This window comes from Cyprinodon tularosa, unplaced genomic scaffold (assembly GCF_016077235.1).
Source record: "Cyprinodon tularosa strain WSP-4 unplaced genomic scaffold, ASM1607723v1 ctg748, whole genome shotgun sequence".
NCBI classification, from domain to species: Eukaryota; Metazoa; Chordata; class Actinopteri; order Cyprinodontiformes; family Cyprinodontidae; genus Cyprinodon; species Cyprinodon tularosa.
The window spans coordinates 390,219-406,971 of NW_024039505.1; the positions used below are offsets into that span (position 1 = coordinate 390,219).

At 41.5% G+C, this 16,753-nt stretch overlaps 1 long non-coding RNA gene across 1 annotated transcript; it reads right to left on the reverse strand.

The window, feature by feature from the left end:
- Positions 1–14,607: 14,607 nt before the first annotated feature.
- Positions 14,608–16,238, reverse strand: LOC119773152. Its single transcript, XR_005279352.1, has 4 exons — positions 15,866–16,238; positions 15,603–15,765; positions 15,425–15,515; positions 14,608–15,236 (listed from the first exon to the last, which is right to left on the reverse strand). It is a non-coding gene; the product is annotated as an uncharacterized LOC119773152 (long non-coding RNA).
- Positions 16,239–16,753: the final 515 nt, after the last annotated feature.

A 16,753-nucleotide genomic window follows, 5' to 3' on the forward strand; every position in this document is an offset into this window, starting at 1 on the left:
ACACACAGGAGCTCTTTCAAGCTGGGCACCGTTTCCTTCACAACACCTGTCCCATCAACCAGGAATCAGAATCAGAAAAACTTTAATAATCCCAGGGAGAAATTAATTTCTTTACATTACTCCATCTGTAATAGAGTGACTATAGGACACAATTTCATACAATATATATAAATAGGGGGTCCCCGCTCCATCTCGCCATCAGTTTGGGGGTCCTTGGTCTGGAAAAGAAGACCCCTGTTCTTGAGGGTTTTACTATCCATGTAACTTGTTTGTTAAACCTGCCTGGTATAATTTTCCAGGATTCCAGGATTCCTTTTTAGTATGTATTGAAATGGAATTTCAAATGGAAAAAATTATAAAAAAAAAAAAAAAAACATTTGCACCTTAAAGACTACTTTCCTATTTTTCTTTTAATAATTACTCATAAAAAAGACCATTCAGGGGTGAAAGCTGCAGCTGCTACTAGTGTGAAGTGAATGGACAGCAACAAAGCATTAAAGCAACAATGGGGAAATGCTGTCCCCTCAATGCTAATGTAAACCCTGGTTGGATAAGGATTCAAAACTGGATATGAAGATGAAATCTGACGCACAGTTTCAGAGTTACAACTGATAAAATAATTGCTGTCTGTGGTTCTACAGTAGGCTATGGTGTAATTGAGCAATATATGAAAAAAAAAAGAACTACGAACTAGTTCGTTTTTTGGAATTGTGAACTATGAACTGAACTAGTTCATTTTAAAATGTGTGAAGAAAGAGAACTTTCCCAACACTGCCCTTAGGGAGCAGTGGGCTGCCACTGTGTGGCACCTAGGAAGCAGTGTGTGGTTAAGGGTCTTGCTCAGGGACCCAGAGAGGCAGTCTGTGGAACTGGGGCTCAAACTCAGAACCCTTTGAACTGAAACGCAATGCCCTAACCAATAGGCCTCTACTCCCCCCACTCTATGCTAGATTTGTTACAAGGGCAACAAAAGGTTATGTCTGATTAGTCATCCACGATCGTAAAAGAACCACTGCTGAACCAATCAGCTTTTTGAGAAAACAACAAACTTAAAGTACAGTGTTGTGTAAAGAAATTTCTCCTCCACTTCTAACAAAAGCTAAATCTTTGTTCATTGAAAAGTTTTTGTGATCGATATCTCAGAACTGATGTGAATTCCCAAAAATGCTCAGATTGATCAGTTTATTCCTGTTACAAAATTAAGATATACATTGTTTCCAATTAAAATTCCTCCCTCTTAAAAGAGTTCCTCATACTAACCAAACTGCTCCACAAGTGTTTATGTATGCTCAGATTTGTTTTGTTTAAAGATCTTGATTCACAAAATATATATCTCCTCATGCTTAACCTAAAAACCTCTTCCTACTGTAACTTTAAAAAAATTTTTGTTACTCAGGATTCTTGCACTGAGGTAGCTGAAAAAAGGGATGATATATTGAATTTCCAGAATGTTTTATATGAGTGATAGTTAAAACCCCAACCATGTATTGCAATCAATCACACCTAAGTGGACAAAGAGCTGTACAGGCCCTTCAGACAATAAAATTAAACCATCAGTAAGATTATAACATTAAGTGCACAGAAAGGATTATAGTTTTTAAAAGCCTGACATTTCTGCTTAAAATCAAGTTTGCCATAATTATCAAATTTACTAAAAATAAAGGCTTAAACATTCCACTCTATGGGTAATGTATCTATCCATGAAGAGTTTCACTTTCTGAAATAAGTTACCATAGATATTGAACTTTTCCACAATATCCTTATTACTACATTTTATCCTCAGTTGTAAATGCAAGGTTATGTTTAGTTTGCCTTAAAACAAATCTGTATTGGTAAACATACTGGTTAAAGATCTAGTACCAATTATGGTATGGGGGTGTTTTGCAGGTTACTTTAGAATTTAGATAGACTTCTGCAGATGTCTAGTTACGGATTATTCACTCAGATCAGATGTGTTAAACCAGGAGAAAATGAAAACCATGATCTCCAGCCCTTGGTTTCCAGAATTGGACATCCCTACATCAAAACATGAAGAAACAGCAACCAATTTATTCCTTACTTTCAAAAAGAGCACTGCTGGTGATACACTCCATATTTTGACAGTGGTTTCTTTGGGACGTTTTTATATCACAGATATATTCCTCCTTTTTTTCTTTTTACTTTCGACTTCTCTTCATATTCAAAAGCAGCTGAAAGTCAAATGAGCCTGAAATATGAATAATTCTGACAAGCGAGCAGCTTGTGATGCTGGCTGTCTTGAAATAAGCCGGATGTAAAGCCTGTGGATTTTCAGATTGGATGAATAATGAATGACACACCAGGCCAGTGGGATATATAGTACCAAAGCCATTCTGGTCTGAAGCTGTGGAGGAAAGTGAAGAATTAGGCAAAACAAAAAAAACAACAACAACAAAACATACAATTTACTTCCTAATTAGAAGAAGTAACATGGAAATAAGGGGTCTCTTTGGCAACTTTCCTCGAACTATAGCCTTAATTTAAGGTACTTTAATGTGGTCTTAGTAAGACTTGCATGATGGAGGAAATTATAGCCTGTTACATGGTCTGTTTGTGGTTCCAAAAATCAGATTGCCCTGTATGCAAAGCACTAACATAAAGGGAACATAATAGAGGCAATATCTTGTTGTGGTTTACTTCTTCCTAAATTAACTTTCAGATTCAAACTTTTAGTGTTTTTTTTATTCATTTTAAATAACTTCCAATCTTTAGCTGATGAAATTATGCTTTGTTTCTGTTTAATTTAAGAATACGTAGAGTAAATCAGATCACTTAAAAGCTTCAAAATGCAGTTAAAACATAGCAGACTTCTAACTGCTTCATTATCACATCGGTTTGACCTGTTAAGTCTGTCTTGACTGCGAAGCAAAATATGTCACCATTAAAAGACCCGAATAAAAATTTCAGATGTGTTTTAGTCTGTCCTTTCATTGTTTTTATTGATAAATCGTTTTTATGTTTGTCCATAGCTCTTTAAAGTCAGTTCAAGAGTTGACAAAAATCTATTTCCAGGTAAGAAAATTTTGTACTTATGTTAAACTGCATGGAGTTCATTTGATTGATGATTATGTTTAATTTAATGTAATCAACATATTTACATGAAATTCAAGACAGTGAAAGCAAAGCTCTGACAAAATAAAGATAGGGGTAAACCCTGGACAGGTCGCCAGTCCATCGCAGATATATAATCTGCCAGCATTGTTAAACTTTTAAAAGTTACATAAAAAAGGGTTAGGGTTAAGGTTTCTGAAAGAGCAGCGTGGGGATAATTCTCCGTCCTCCAGACATCTACAACCCCACCTGACAAAAACTAAAATAAAAAACCTTTCTGTGTGTGTATCCCTTCATTTACAAGATTGATTATTTTAGTTTTAGTTTTTTAAGTGGGTATTTGTCACTATTTTAGGGGTGCCAGTCAGGTATCCCTCCTGACAAGTAGGATAAATATATATATATATATATATATATATATATATATATATATATATATATATATATATATATATATATATATATATATATATATATATATATGTATATATGTTGTGCAAAATGATATCCGGCAGAACATGAATAAATGATTAACTAGAACTGGAGTTATAGGTAATCATTTAACCTATTCAAAATTGGAGGTGAAATCAATTTAGTGTTCTTAGTTGAATAATTGTAGCTTTAATTTGCTTGCTTACCAGGTCTTGTGGATTTCACCTCTGGAGGGTTCCTGGACCAGCTGTTAAAATCAAGGTATCCACACCAATCTAGTTACCCAGGCTATTAATTATCAATAAAGAACCTTTTATCTCTGTTTATTCACCAAAGGGGGTGGATCTGGCCGGGGTGATTAATCGTCCGCTATATGAAACACAGAACAACTGCAGATGATGTCTTTATCACTAGAACTACTAGAACTACTGTCCTTTTTACCTAAAAGCCCTACAAGAGGGTCATTTGACCCTTTGGACCTCCTGCGGACACTCCTTTTGTTGTGGAAATGTGGCTGTTAGCAGCTCATAGCTGTCACTTGAGTCACAGAGTCGCTTGAGCCTGTGTGGGGAGGCTACACAGGCTCAACTTGGCCAAGGCAAGCTTTTAGTATAGTTTTTAGTGGATTTTTACGCAGTGAATCATCAGGATCAACGAGAATTTGGGATCAAAACTCTAAACATTTATTGTTAAAAAAATACAAAACAAAACATACTTACAATGAATGCAAAAGCAACTGTTTTCCCAGTTTTCGTGTGGAAGGTTGTGGCATAAGTAACTTATTTTTGTGTGCCAAAAATAGAAGAAAAAGGAATTACAAAGAAAAAAAGCATATTTACAAAGAATGCAAATGAGTGAAATACATTTGAGCAGTCACTAACAATTCTGGCACTGCCATTGCTCCTTTCGGCATTTCCCACATGTGTATTTGTAACACTTTTCACAGCGCACTGTTGCACGATTGTCCTTGCATTTGATTTTAGCCTGACACTTGGCTCTTTGTCCGAGTTGTGGTGTGGAGGGTTGTTGCCGAAGCAATTGTTCCTTTTGGGCCTTTTTCATACCCATGTGGGAGTTAGCCAACTCTCTTGCCAGTTCAAACAGGAAATCCACCCGTCTTTCCTTTCTCCCGGTGCATAATTGATAGAGCACGTGGGCATTCAGTGCTGCAATGTCTATCATGTTGTAGAACACTGCTACTGGCCAGCGTCTTGTTGCTGCACGGACAGTGTATTCCCGCACCATCTGGTCCATGACATCGACGCCGCACTTTGTTGTGTTGTAGAGTGTGATGGTGTTTGGCTTCTTTTTGGTGGTTTTCGCTGTCTCAATGGTGCTGTGCATGCTGCTGAGAACATACACAGTCCTCTTCCGCTTGGGCGCATACACAGTCAGTGTGGCACCAGTGTATGAAAATACCTGGGTGGTAAATTCATTGCGGTGCATCTGTCGAGTTGACGGTGGGATTTCTTGGCGAATCCTGTTGACTGTGCCGAGGATGGTTGTGTTCCGGCTGAATAGGCGTTTTGCAAGTGACAGTGATGTAAAGAAAATGTCTGTGGTAACATTTCTGCCCTTGTCCAAGAATGGTTCCATCAACCTCATAACTACACTCTCAGACACTCTCTCCCCACGAGGCCGAGTGGGGTCCTTGCCAAGATATGGGAGGATGTTGCAGACGTATTTGGTTTTCAAGTCACACGCCACCCAAAACTTGATACCAAACTTGTCTGGTTTAGTTGCAATGTACTGTAGGAAACAGCAGCGAGTCTTGCACGGGAAAAGTTGTTCGTCAATGGTGATGTGTTGACCAGGAATGTAGGATGTGATGCAGTTGGTGACAAACAATCCCCATATGAGCCCCAATCAAATTAACACATCAAGCCCCGTGACACATATCGCTGGCAAAAAAAGGATTTCATCAGTCCCAATACTGATTTTTCTGCTCCAGCTCTCACAGATGATGCAACTGTCCTCCACACACCGCTGCAGTACTTTGAAAAGTTTGTCTCAGAAGACATGATTCAAGCTCTGGCAACCCATACAAATGAGTACAGCGTTCAAAGTAATGGAAGATCTGTGAACGCCACAATCAAGGAAATACAGAAAATGTTGGGCATGTACCTGAGGTTGGGCTTGGTCCAAATGGCTGGAACCCGTATGTATTGGGAGACAGATACGCGGAACTCCCCAGTTGCTGATGTGATGCCCCACAACAGATCCCAATCACTTTTGACAATATTATATTTTATGAACAATTCAACAGTGTCAGAGACTGAAAAGAGGGACAAGAGGGACTCTGGAAAAATTCAGACAATGGCTTGAGCTTTCAATCACTGCACTATGGAACTATTGATTACACTATGGAAATACTGACTTGAATTATGTCTCATTTCTTTTACTTCTATATCTCTATATTATATCATAAATGTATCTGTCAACACTCTTTCCTGGTCATGTTAATCTTGTCTGCCTCAACTGACCTAGTATGTTTTTTTGCACATTTTTTTGCAACTCATAGAATGTTCTTTGCACAATTATCTTTATTACTCTTACTTGTACATAACCATTTGCAAGGATGTACTAAATGATTGAGACATACAAAAGCATTTGAAATTTGATGAAAGTTATGATAAATGCCATTCTGTTGTGAGGAACTGCAAATTAGTTTTGGGATTTGTCCATGTTTTGAGAATGACATCTCAATTTCAAGAAATGAGCCAAACCAAGGGAGAAAAACTGTACTGTAACACACTGGGGAGAAGCTGTCTGTCCCTGTTTGTCTTGGCTGTTACCACTGTGAGGTGTGACCCCCTCACCCCTCACCCCACACACGGCCCATAACAGCCTCATTACCATGACAAAATGAGTGATTAGTGTATTCGGGAAAAGACGCCGGGACAATTGACCCCTCCCTGGAAGTTCTAGGTAGGCGGAAAAATCCTGGTATTTCTCGTGTTATTCTAATAATTCAGGATTACAGAAATCTAACATCTATGCAAACACTACATGCTATTAGAAAATAAACATGAGGTAAATTAAATGACTAGTTTAAAGAAAACAAAAAAAGAATACAAAAAGAATAAAACCCTAAGACTCCAAGATAGGCCAGATGTTAATACTAACAATGGTAAAGGGTAAAATGCATTAAACAACAATAGCAGAGGTCGTTTTAGCAAAACGGCATCAACAAGGCAGGTTATGTGTATGCGGGGAAGGCATGTAAATGTATGAGAGACCTCCCTCTTCATGTGATGGTTGGGGGGGGCGGACGGCGGTAACACTGGTCCTCAACCACATGACCACACGCGGTTGAATTTAGTAACTATCACTACTTTAAAGCAGGTGCACGCAGTCCGGCTCCAGCCGTGCGGGTCTTCTCCATCACCGGATCCGCTCTCGGAAAAGTTTCAATCACTTTGATGCTACAGCAGAGTGCTTTATACGCTTTTAGGTCGAGGAAGATTTACTTACGGAAACCATCAAAGAAAGGCGTCCCTTTGCTGATAGGCTTTTGTCCGTAGCGAGGTCCTCAAAGGGGGGGGGGGGACTTCACTCAGCAGTCAGCTCCGGAGGTTTCTGTTTCCCCAGTTAGCGTGGCTGCTATGCACAATGGGACACTGCGATCTGTTGCAGGAAAAACCAAACCTACTTTCAGTTAGCTGTCTTCTAGCATACCACGTGAAATGGGGTCTCTCCTTACAGGCGATGGAACCCAGGAGGAACAGGAAGATTTAACTCGTGCTCTGAGTTTTAAACCATGAGTGATGTAGGGGTATTTCCTGTTGAAGTATTAGCCTCCTCAATCAGCTGATTGGTCCATGCGTGAGCTGACTGCCTATACGGTGGGCAGTTCCAGAACTTTCCAGTAAATCTTTCGTTCTCTTTGTGAAAAAGCAAAGGGGGATGGTTTAAGATGGTTCATCCAATTGATTTGGGATCTCTTGTGGCAATATATCCCAACACAGACGTCTTTAATACCTGGCTGGACCAATCCATAGTGCCAGCATGCTTCCAGTCTGCCTCCATTATTCCAGTCCCAAAGAAGCTTCAGGTCACCTCACTCAATGATTAGCGGCCTGTCGCTCTGACTCCCATCATGATGAAGTGCCTCCAAAGGCTGGTTAAAGAACACATCGTCTCCAGTCTGCCGCCAACATTCCACCCGTTCCAGTTCGCCTACCGACAGAACCGCTCCACTGAGGACGCCAACTCTGCTGCTCTCCACCTGAGCCTGGCACACCTGGAGGAGAAGAACACCCACGTGCGGATGCTGTTCCTGTACTTCAGTTCAGCTTTCAACACCATCATCCCACAGCATCTGATGGGCAAATTGGAACAGCTGGGCTTCAATACACCCCTCTGCTATTGGCTGCTAGACTTCCTCACCCACAGAGCTCAGTCAGTCCGGGTCAGACCTCTGATGTCATCAGTCTAAGCCCCTCCCCTCAGGGCTGGATCCTGAGCCCCCTGCCGTTCACCCTGATGACACACGACTGCGTCCCCATGTTCACCACCAATCACATGGTGAAGTTTGCAGACGACACCACGCTGGTGGGCCTCATCAGAGACCACAACGACCTGGACTACAGAGAGGAGGTGGAGCAGCTGGTGGTGCAGAGATCACAGCCTGATCCTGAAGGTGGAGAAGACCAAGGAGATCATGGTGGACTTCAGGAAGAACCGGCCTAACCACGCTCCACTGCTCATCAACAGCTCAGCTGTAGAGGTGGTCAGCAGCACCACATTCATCACAGACACCCTCACCTGAACTGGAAACACCACCTCACTGGTCCAAAGGGCCCAGAAGCGCTTGGAATTCCTGTTGAGGATGAAGAGAGCCCACATGCCCCCCCCATCCTCCCCACCTTCTCCAGAAGCACCATAGAGGGCGTTCTGACCAGCTATCTCACTGTGTGGAGTGGAGGCTGCGGCGCCTCAGACTGGAAGAAGGTGAGAACAGCAGAGAGGATCATGGGGGCTCCTCTTCCCTCCATTAAAGACATTTCATCCCAGCACTGTGTGTCCCGAGCCCGTGACATCATCAATGACCCCTCACCCCCCAACCATGGACCGTTCTCCCTGCTGCCCTCTGGGAAGAGGCTTCGACGCATTGGATGCAGGTCCAGCAGATTCCATAACAGTTTCTTTCCCACCGCCATTAGACTGCTAAATCTTGTGTAAAATGGGTTATTTTATTTATATAAAAAAATAATAATAATGTTAGAACTGTAAATATACAGCCATATATTTAGATTACTTTTGACAAAATAAATCTGTCTAAGTCTTTCTTGCTGACAACAAAATAATCCAGGACCCAAAGGGGAGAAAAAGCGGCGTAAAAGGCCAGCTGCCAGGGATTTGTTTATATACCTCTCCAGTACCTCAAGTTCATTTTTTGATACGGAGTACAAGCGACTAGAGGGAAATGGAGCATCAGGCATGAGATTAATAGAATAGTCATATGGCCAATGAGGGGGTAGTGACAGAGCTCGGGACTTACTAAACACCTAAGCCAGGTCGTGGTAATCCTGGGGCACTAATGACAAATCTGGAGGGTTGTACACTGGTAGGGCTGAACAGAGACAATTATTCGAATAGACAGGACTCCAACTGATTATTCTCCCAGAGGCCCAATCAATATGGGGTTTATGAAGTCTTAACCAGGGATGACCAAACACAACTGCAATACTGGAGTTGGGAATAATTTTAAATCTATTTAACTCCCTGTGGTTTCCTTAATTGACCATCATAAGAGGAGTTGTTTGGTGAGTGACAGAATAATAGTTTGCCATTCAGGGCTTTAGCAGACAGTGGAGTACTGAGTGTTTAAACGGAAATGTTCGATAGTTTTGTCAATGCCTCATCAATAAAATTGTCTTCAGCTCCTGAGTCAATCAAGGCAGTAAAGGAATGGGAAACTTGAAGCTGACTGGAAGATGGTTGGGGAAAGTTACCTGTTCTTGTTAGATTACCCACTTCTAACAAGCTAAGTTTTTTGGCTGCACTGAACAGCTGGATATTCTTTGATGGGGGGGTGAGGGGGGTTTGCCACAGGAAAAACAGTCACCAGATTGGAAGCATCTAAGGCCTTCAGCAGCAGATAGATGTGTGTCTCCTATCTGTATGGGGTGCCCACTGGTGGGCTCTGGTGTCTGTGGCAGCTCAGGAGGAGAGACGGGCAGCACTGTTGAACGCTGCAGCAAACGGGAGTGAACTAGAACGGGAAGTCGGGGACCTTGCTCTCGGCGTTGTTCACACATTCTGTTGTCAAGGTGGTTAGACAGCGTGATCAAAGCAATCAAATCAAAAGCTTCCTCTCTGGCTGAGAGCTCATCGTTTAGAGCGTCTATTAATGCATTGCGGTACTCTCCCATAGAGTCTCGTTGTTCCATCCAGCTTCAGAGGGCAAAGTGTAGAACTCCACAGAAACCTTAGCAGCACTACGAGAGTCCAGATAAAGTCCCAGCAGACGTTAGGAAGCGTCGCCTGCATGGTCTGGGTGATCAAACACTACTTATTTCAGAGGAGAACTACTCAAGGTTAGGGAAGTCAGAGGGTTAGTAGTCATATGCTTGTGTAACCCGCAATTAGTCAATCAAGACTTTTATTTTTGTGGGCCCACTTCCTGTTTTGCCCAAACTCCTCAACTTATTTAAAGCCCCGCCTCCAGCCAGGTTAAACTACATCACCTGTTCCACTGTGATTGAGGCTGGCTGTTGGCATCCTGCTGAACATTTCACCCTGGAAATAATCCAAATCTCTGAAACCACTGATTTGCTCTCTTGGTGAGTTTGTTCCTAGCATAGCAGTATCAGATTGGTATGCAATTGCTGCTTGATTGCTCATTGGAGCATTGTTTTATTAGAACAGTTGCTGTTGTGCCTGGGCTGTCACAGCTGATCGCTGTTGGGTGTGCCCCACTCCCTGCTTTAAGGTAACTAAACTGCTGGTATGGTGTGTGTGTTTGGGCACTTTGTAAAATGAAATGTGTTAAAATAGGATCATGTAGCTACATTTAAATTGATATTGCGCAGTATATTTATTTAATTTCTTCCTCTCACACTGCTTGAGTATTTGAGTTAATTTATTTTATTTGATATTTTGAAAGTTAACTCTGATTTCAACTTTTCAAGTTTAACCTTAATTGATTAGGTTGAAATGATTATTCTTTTTGTTTATTTAAATTATGGTTAATTTAACCTGATTGAGATGTTTAATTATTAGATATTTGATAGTTGTATTGACTTTATTTGTTGCATTTGTGTTTGTTAAAACACTTAATGGGTTTTCTAGCCTTTTAGGTCGGGTTTTTTTATATATGATGGATCAGATCCTCAGATCCTGAACAACTGATGGCGAGCTAAAAAAGGACAAGACCCCTAGGACTCTAGAATTGATTTTTTTTGTGTATTTGTAATTGTTTTGTTTGTTGTTGTTTTTTTTTCCTGCCCCTTATTTGTTTTCCTGTTTACAGGGAAAAACAATAATACACTTGCACAAAAACTAAAACAGTTTCCTTGTGTTTTCATTCACACCTCAGGCTCTTAACGAACTGTTTTTCTGATTTCGCAGTTAACTGCCTAGCCCATAACTGTTACACTTGTGCCCACGCTAAAGCTTGGTCGCACAGCAGACCCATTACATAATATATCTTTCATAGCTCGGAAGCAAAAGCAGTGGTTTGCTGGCTAAACACCATCTGACCCTGCAACAGGAATCCATGGCATTTAGAGAGCTCACAGGAAAACGTGGGTGGATCTCGAACATAAACCCCACGTGGATCCGCTGGTGGAGCAACAGGGAGAGTGGCAGCAGAAGACGTGTGCGCTGTGAGGCTTGGATCTCCGGAGGCTGAGCCTGGAGAGCTTGAGCAGGCTGTGACACTACGACAGAGGTAAGCAGAGAAGTGAGGTGAGCTACCTGAGCTGACAGCTGTGCAAGTTCCATGTGGATGGTCTGGCTAGCTGTCTCCAATCCAGTCAGCTTGTGTTCACTTTGTCCCAATGCTCTCCCCTGACGCAATATGTAGTCCATCAGGGATTAGACATCTGAGGTGGGGGCAGGCTCAGCTGGATCCATACTGTTTGGTCAGATTGTTTTCTGTCACACTTCAGGTGCAGATCGACACTAGGATTGAGCAGTTGGCAAAGCTTGGTGGGTTTATTTTTGGACATTCTAGGTATCTTGCTCAGACAAGCAGAGGGTCAAAGCCAGGTTGGTTGTTCGGGTTCAGAAAGGCAGCAAACATTGGGGATAGATAACAATCTGACGCCATGCAGTAGGAGGATCCGTTCTTAAATGGCTGCATTGGCTGATCAGGATGATGAATCCCAGGTGTGTGGGTCACAGCAGAGGAGCTGGTGTGACAACGTCATACTTATAGATGGGTTCACAGAAAATGGGCACTAAATAATGGTACAGCGGTGGTAGGTATTTGCTGTAGCACCACTTTTAACACATTTAATCCAAAATTGATTCTTTAGAAAACCCACTGCTTCAATTAAGAAAAATAGTAAAAAAAAAAAAAAAAGCTGAGCTGATCTAATATATTGTACATTATTATTTAAGGCTCTAGTTTAATACATTTTCATAATACAACAATCTCAGAACAGATTATTGATGTAATGTTATCTACCTATTGAGACAAGGTCACTTAGATCAACTGAATGAATTTGTAGCAATAAGCAAATACTGGGAATTCATACCCTTAAATGAATTGTCCCAATATCATTTTTTTTTATAAAGAAAGAAAGAAAGAAATTATGTTCCCGTCCCCGGAGGTCAGTGGAATGAGAGGGTTTGGTGTTTGTCTCTCGTCTTCTGATCGTTTTCCGGGTTCTTCTCCGCTGAGCCCTTAGGGTTTTGGTTCAGAATGAGGGGAAGGTCGGTTGTAGTCCCATAAGCCCGGCACCTAGGAGAAGACCAGTTTAAAGTTTTCCTGGTATCATGTCTTGTTTCTGTCACTCAACCAATTAGCCTGCCTGTCTGCATCTAAAAGTGTCTGTCTGAGCTTGCTGCTGGACTCCTAGAAATCTGAACCTGACTTCACTCTGATGATTCCTGGAAGCCTGGATCCGTCTATTCCTGCTTGGATTGGAACCCCTGACTCCTGGATTCCTGAACTGTTCCTGTCTGATCTGTATCCCTGACCTGGATAGGATCCCTGCCTTCTCTTTGAGGTTGCTGCATCAGGGACACTCTGGGCGGCTTTTGGCACCGCACCTCGTTTGGCAGGTCATCAGCTGGACTCGCAGTCCTCAGAGAAAATGGACTGAACTTTTAAACCAGGTAAGTCACTCACATGGATCATCGTCTTCCATCAGATGATCATGGTCACTTACCTGTGTATCTCCCAACCCCAGGGTGCTAGTGAATGGTTGCCCCCCAAACCCCCTGCAGCAACTGAGATCTGCAGATCCCCAGCTCCCCGTCCTTCTGTTTTGTCTATTTATGTTTTCTGTTAATAGCTTTATTACAATAGCTTTGTTTGTGTTTTATCCAGTGAAAAACTGTTAAAGACAGAAGCACAGGGCAATGAGGATTTTCTATAGAAACAAAAGCAACAAGTGCACACAACGTGTTTAGCAGCTTAACAAGTGTTTAGCAGCTTAATGCAAAGATTTGCAAAAAATAGTGATATCGTAGAATAAAATTGAGCTCTGTTGTATTTATTTTTACATGAGAGTTATTTAAAAACTTTTTGCTCAAATTATTACGTTCCTCAGAGTAGTTCTAGGTCATTATTCTCTCAATGTGAAGCTCTTCCTGGAAGCAGAGCAGCTTTCAGCACTCTCCTGGTAATCATGTTCTACTCTGAGACCTGGATGCACATTCATGTCTTTGTATAACATGGAGATGATGGTTTAATGTGTGCAAAAAGCATCAGTGAGCTCTGGTAGAAACAAGCTCCTGAAGCTAAACACATTAAAAACAATGCTGAGAATTAAATAAATAAGTTCCAATTGTTTCTCCTTCTGTATTCAAATTATCCGAGCCCACATGGATACCAGGGTTTGGGATCAGGTATTTGAATAGAAGAATTAAACCATATATACAAACAGGCAGAACAGCAGATCCAATCATCTGCATGGAGTACTACAGACTTCAAGGATGAGCTCTTCTCTCATTGTCTCATATGCCTCATCATTTTCTCCCCTTGTCTTGTTTTCTACAGTTGATTGCAAATGAAATCAAATTAACAGCAGTCTTATTCTAACCTAATTTTATGAGCAATTTATTTTGAAGAGGACCAAATTTGAAGCATGCTGACTTCATTCGTTGTTATAAGCATCCTTAATCAGTCATACATCCTTACAAGAGCAGAGGACTTTTCCTGTCTTACACACTTTGTGCCAATCCTTTTTAGCCCAATCGATTCATTCAGTTTACCTCAACGACACTGAGGCCCGACAGAAATATTTCTCCCCTAAAATCTTCCTTCCCCTTCACTCTAAACACCTCTCCAGGCTTGTATTGATGAATGATCGCCTGCAACAATCAATTCTGTTCAGATATGCTCGCTTTTGGAGCGGATAAAAAAAGAAGATGAATGGATTTTTAGAGTTATTCAGCATACAGGCCCAAGGTTATTGTCATTTGGGACTCTGGCCAACCAGATATTTTTGCAGGTAGGGCAGACTGAGTAACTGTATTACTTCAGACAAACCTCTGGGAAAACATGGAAAGGATACAGAAAAGGGCCCTGTACAAGAAGAGCTCGATAAAGTGCCTGCAACCTAATTCACTTCTATTTATTTGATCTCCCTTTACAACAAAAGTAATCTTAGGGCTTTTTAGAGGGGGAATTAATTCAATACATCTTCAAATAAATTAAATTTATCTCAATCCAATTATAATTCTTCTAAATCTAATTACACTGATGTTTTTTTTTCTTCTTCTTGCATAACTGCGTTCATTTTAACCCAACATAAACACTTCAGTCTTTATGATAGTTGGGAGAAAAAAGTTGATAAATTTAAACCAAACTACCAGATAATTGTACCTCTTTAAGGAGCTCTTAACTATCAATTCAATCAAAATAAAAACATTTATTAGTGCAATAAATGTGACAGAACTGTTGATCCATTAGACAGAAATACCAGCTTTAATTATCCATAATTGGTGCAAAAACATCATGTTCCTCACATATAGGATCAACTCCATAGTTGTTTGGTTGGTTAGCTCTGAGGTGCTAGCATTAGCTTCCGCCGGACTTGGCTCCTTCGGAATGGCTTTCTTCTTGGTGGAAGAATCCGGCAGGGAAAAAAATGGGAAATCTTTTTCACGCTGTGGTCTAGGCATCTCTGAAGTGTTTCAAGATTGACAAGGACGTGTTTAACTGGAGGAAGGTATAAATATATTTTAAGCCTGGAACAGAGAAGAGCTAGAGAAGAGCCTGGACAGGATCTGGACACCAGAAAGTGCATTCTAACTGATTGTTAGTTGAGACAGCAAGTTGCCTGATGAAGGTTGATTCCTCACCGAAACGTTCCATTTTACTTGCTGTATTCTGTCTTGACTCAACTTTATCAAAGTGCCAAGAGCCTCCAAGGCCTCCAGCTCTTCCCAGATCGGACGCCGGGCTTCACTGAGGCCTAGACTGATGCCGCTGCAAAGGAGACTGAAGGCCAGCACACAGCGACGACCCACCTTCACCACCAGGGGGAGGACTCCTGGTCCAGCTGCAGCATCCTTTACCAGTGGGTCCATCGAACCATTATCTGCTCAGGTAACTGTGGCAGCCAGACAAATGGGGTCACAAAAGAAAATTTGTGAGTGTTCCCTTAATCTGACTCATAAATGTGCTGTTCTAGGTGACTCAAATGTGGCCAAGTTTCAGGCAAACGCCAGATTGACTTTAAAATACCCTGAAACACAGGTTAACAGTTTCCCAGGGGCTAAATGGAGACACATGACTCACCTGTTTGAAAAGGCGCCAGTGACGGAGGACGTGGAGCGTATGATCCTGTCCCTGGGTATCAACCACAGAGCTCAGAGGGACAAGAAAGCAGCTGTATAGGAAATGAGAGAGACATTGAGAGCAGCCAGGGTTAAATGTCCAAAGGCTGAGATCTTTGTCCCTGTGATAAATTTCTCACCAGCACTGCCTCTCCAGGAACAGATGACCCTCTCTCACATGAACATCTCACAGCTCAACCGCTTCATCCCGGCGCTGGAGAGACAGCTGTTCACTGTGAGCAGTGACCATACCATACCAACTTTACTTATGAAGCACTTTATGCACCGGACAGGACCAAGGTGCTGCACACAATCATTAAATACAATGAAATTATAAAATAGAAGAAAAAAAAACAGTGTAAAATACATATTAATATACAACGAGAATAAAACAAAGTAAGACCTCTCAAATTGTGCCAAAATCCAAGGAAAAAAGATGAGTCTTAAGAAGGGACTTAAAAACAGCCAGAGAAGAGGCCTGTCTTCTGCTCAGAGGCAGATCGTTCCACAGCTTAGGAGCTGCCACAGAAAAAGCACGGTCTCGTCTGAGCTGCATTTAGTCTTTGGGACCCTCAGAAGCAACTGATCAGCTGACCAGAGGGACGGGAGGGTGTGTAAGAATGCAACAGTTCAGACAGATAAGAAGGAGCAAGGCCATTAAGAGTTTTAAAAACAAATAAAATAATTTTAAAATCAATCCTAAAATGTACTGGCAGCCAGTGTAAGTAAGCTAAAACAGGGGAAATGTGGTCGAATTTTCGTGTACCTATTAAAAGACATGCAGCAGCTTTTTGAACCCTCTGAAGTTGGGAAATAAAGAGGTCACTGACCCCTGTATGAAGTGAGTTACAGTAATCTAGTCGTGTGGTCACAAATGCATGGATCACTGTTTCAAAATGTTGTTTTGATAGAATGGGTTTTACTTTGGCTAGCTGCCTTAAGTGGAAAAAGCTGGACTTTATAACAGCTCTGATGTTCCATTTTAAGACCAGCATCCATCTTAACCCCTAAGTTAGTAATAACCGGCTTAACGTACTGAGCCAAGACTAGACAACGTCCAGTGGTCTAAAGCCACTACAGTTCGTATGCTGAGTCACTGGGGTGAGTGGCTAAAATAGAGAGCCCCAAGAGCCTGCGAAGGAAGGAGGGGCACTCTCAGATTGTCAACAATAAAATTATATGTAATCTGTCTAAAACATTTACTCTCAGTGATCCAGGGTAATAATAATTTGGGCAAACTTAAAATCCAAAGGAGACATGAGCTACAAAACTACCACAGAAGGATCAAATC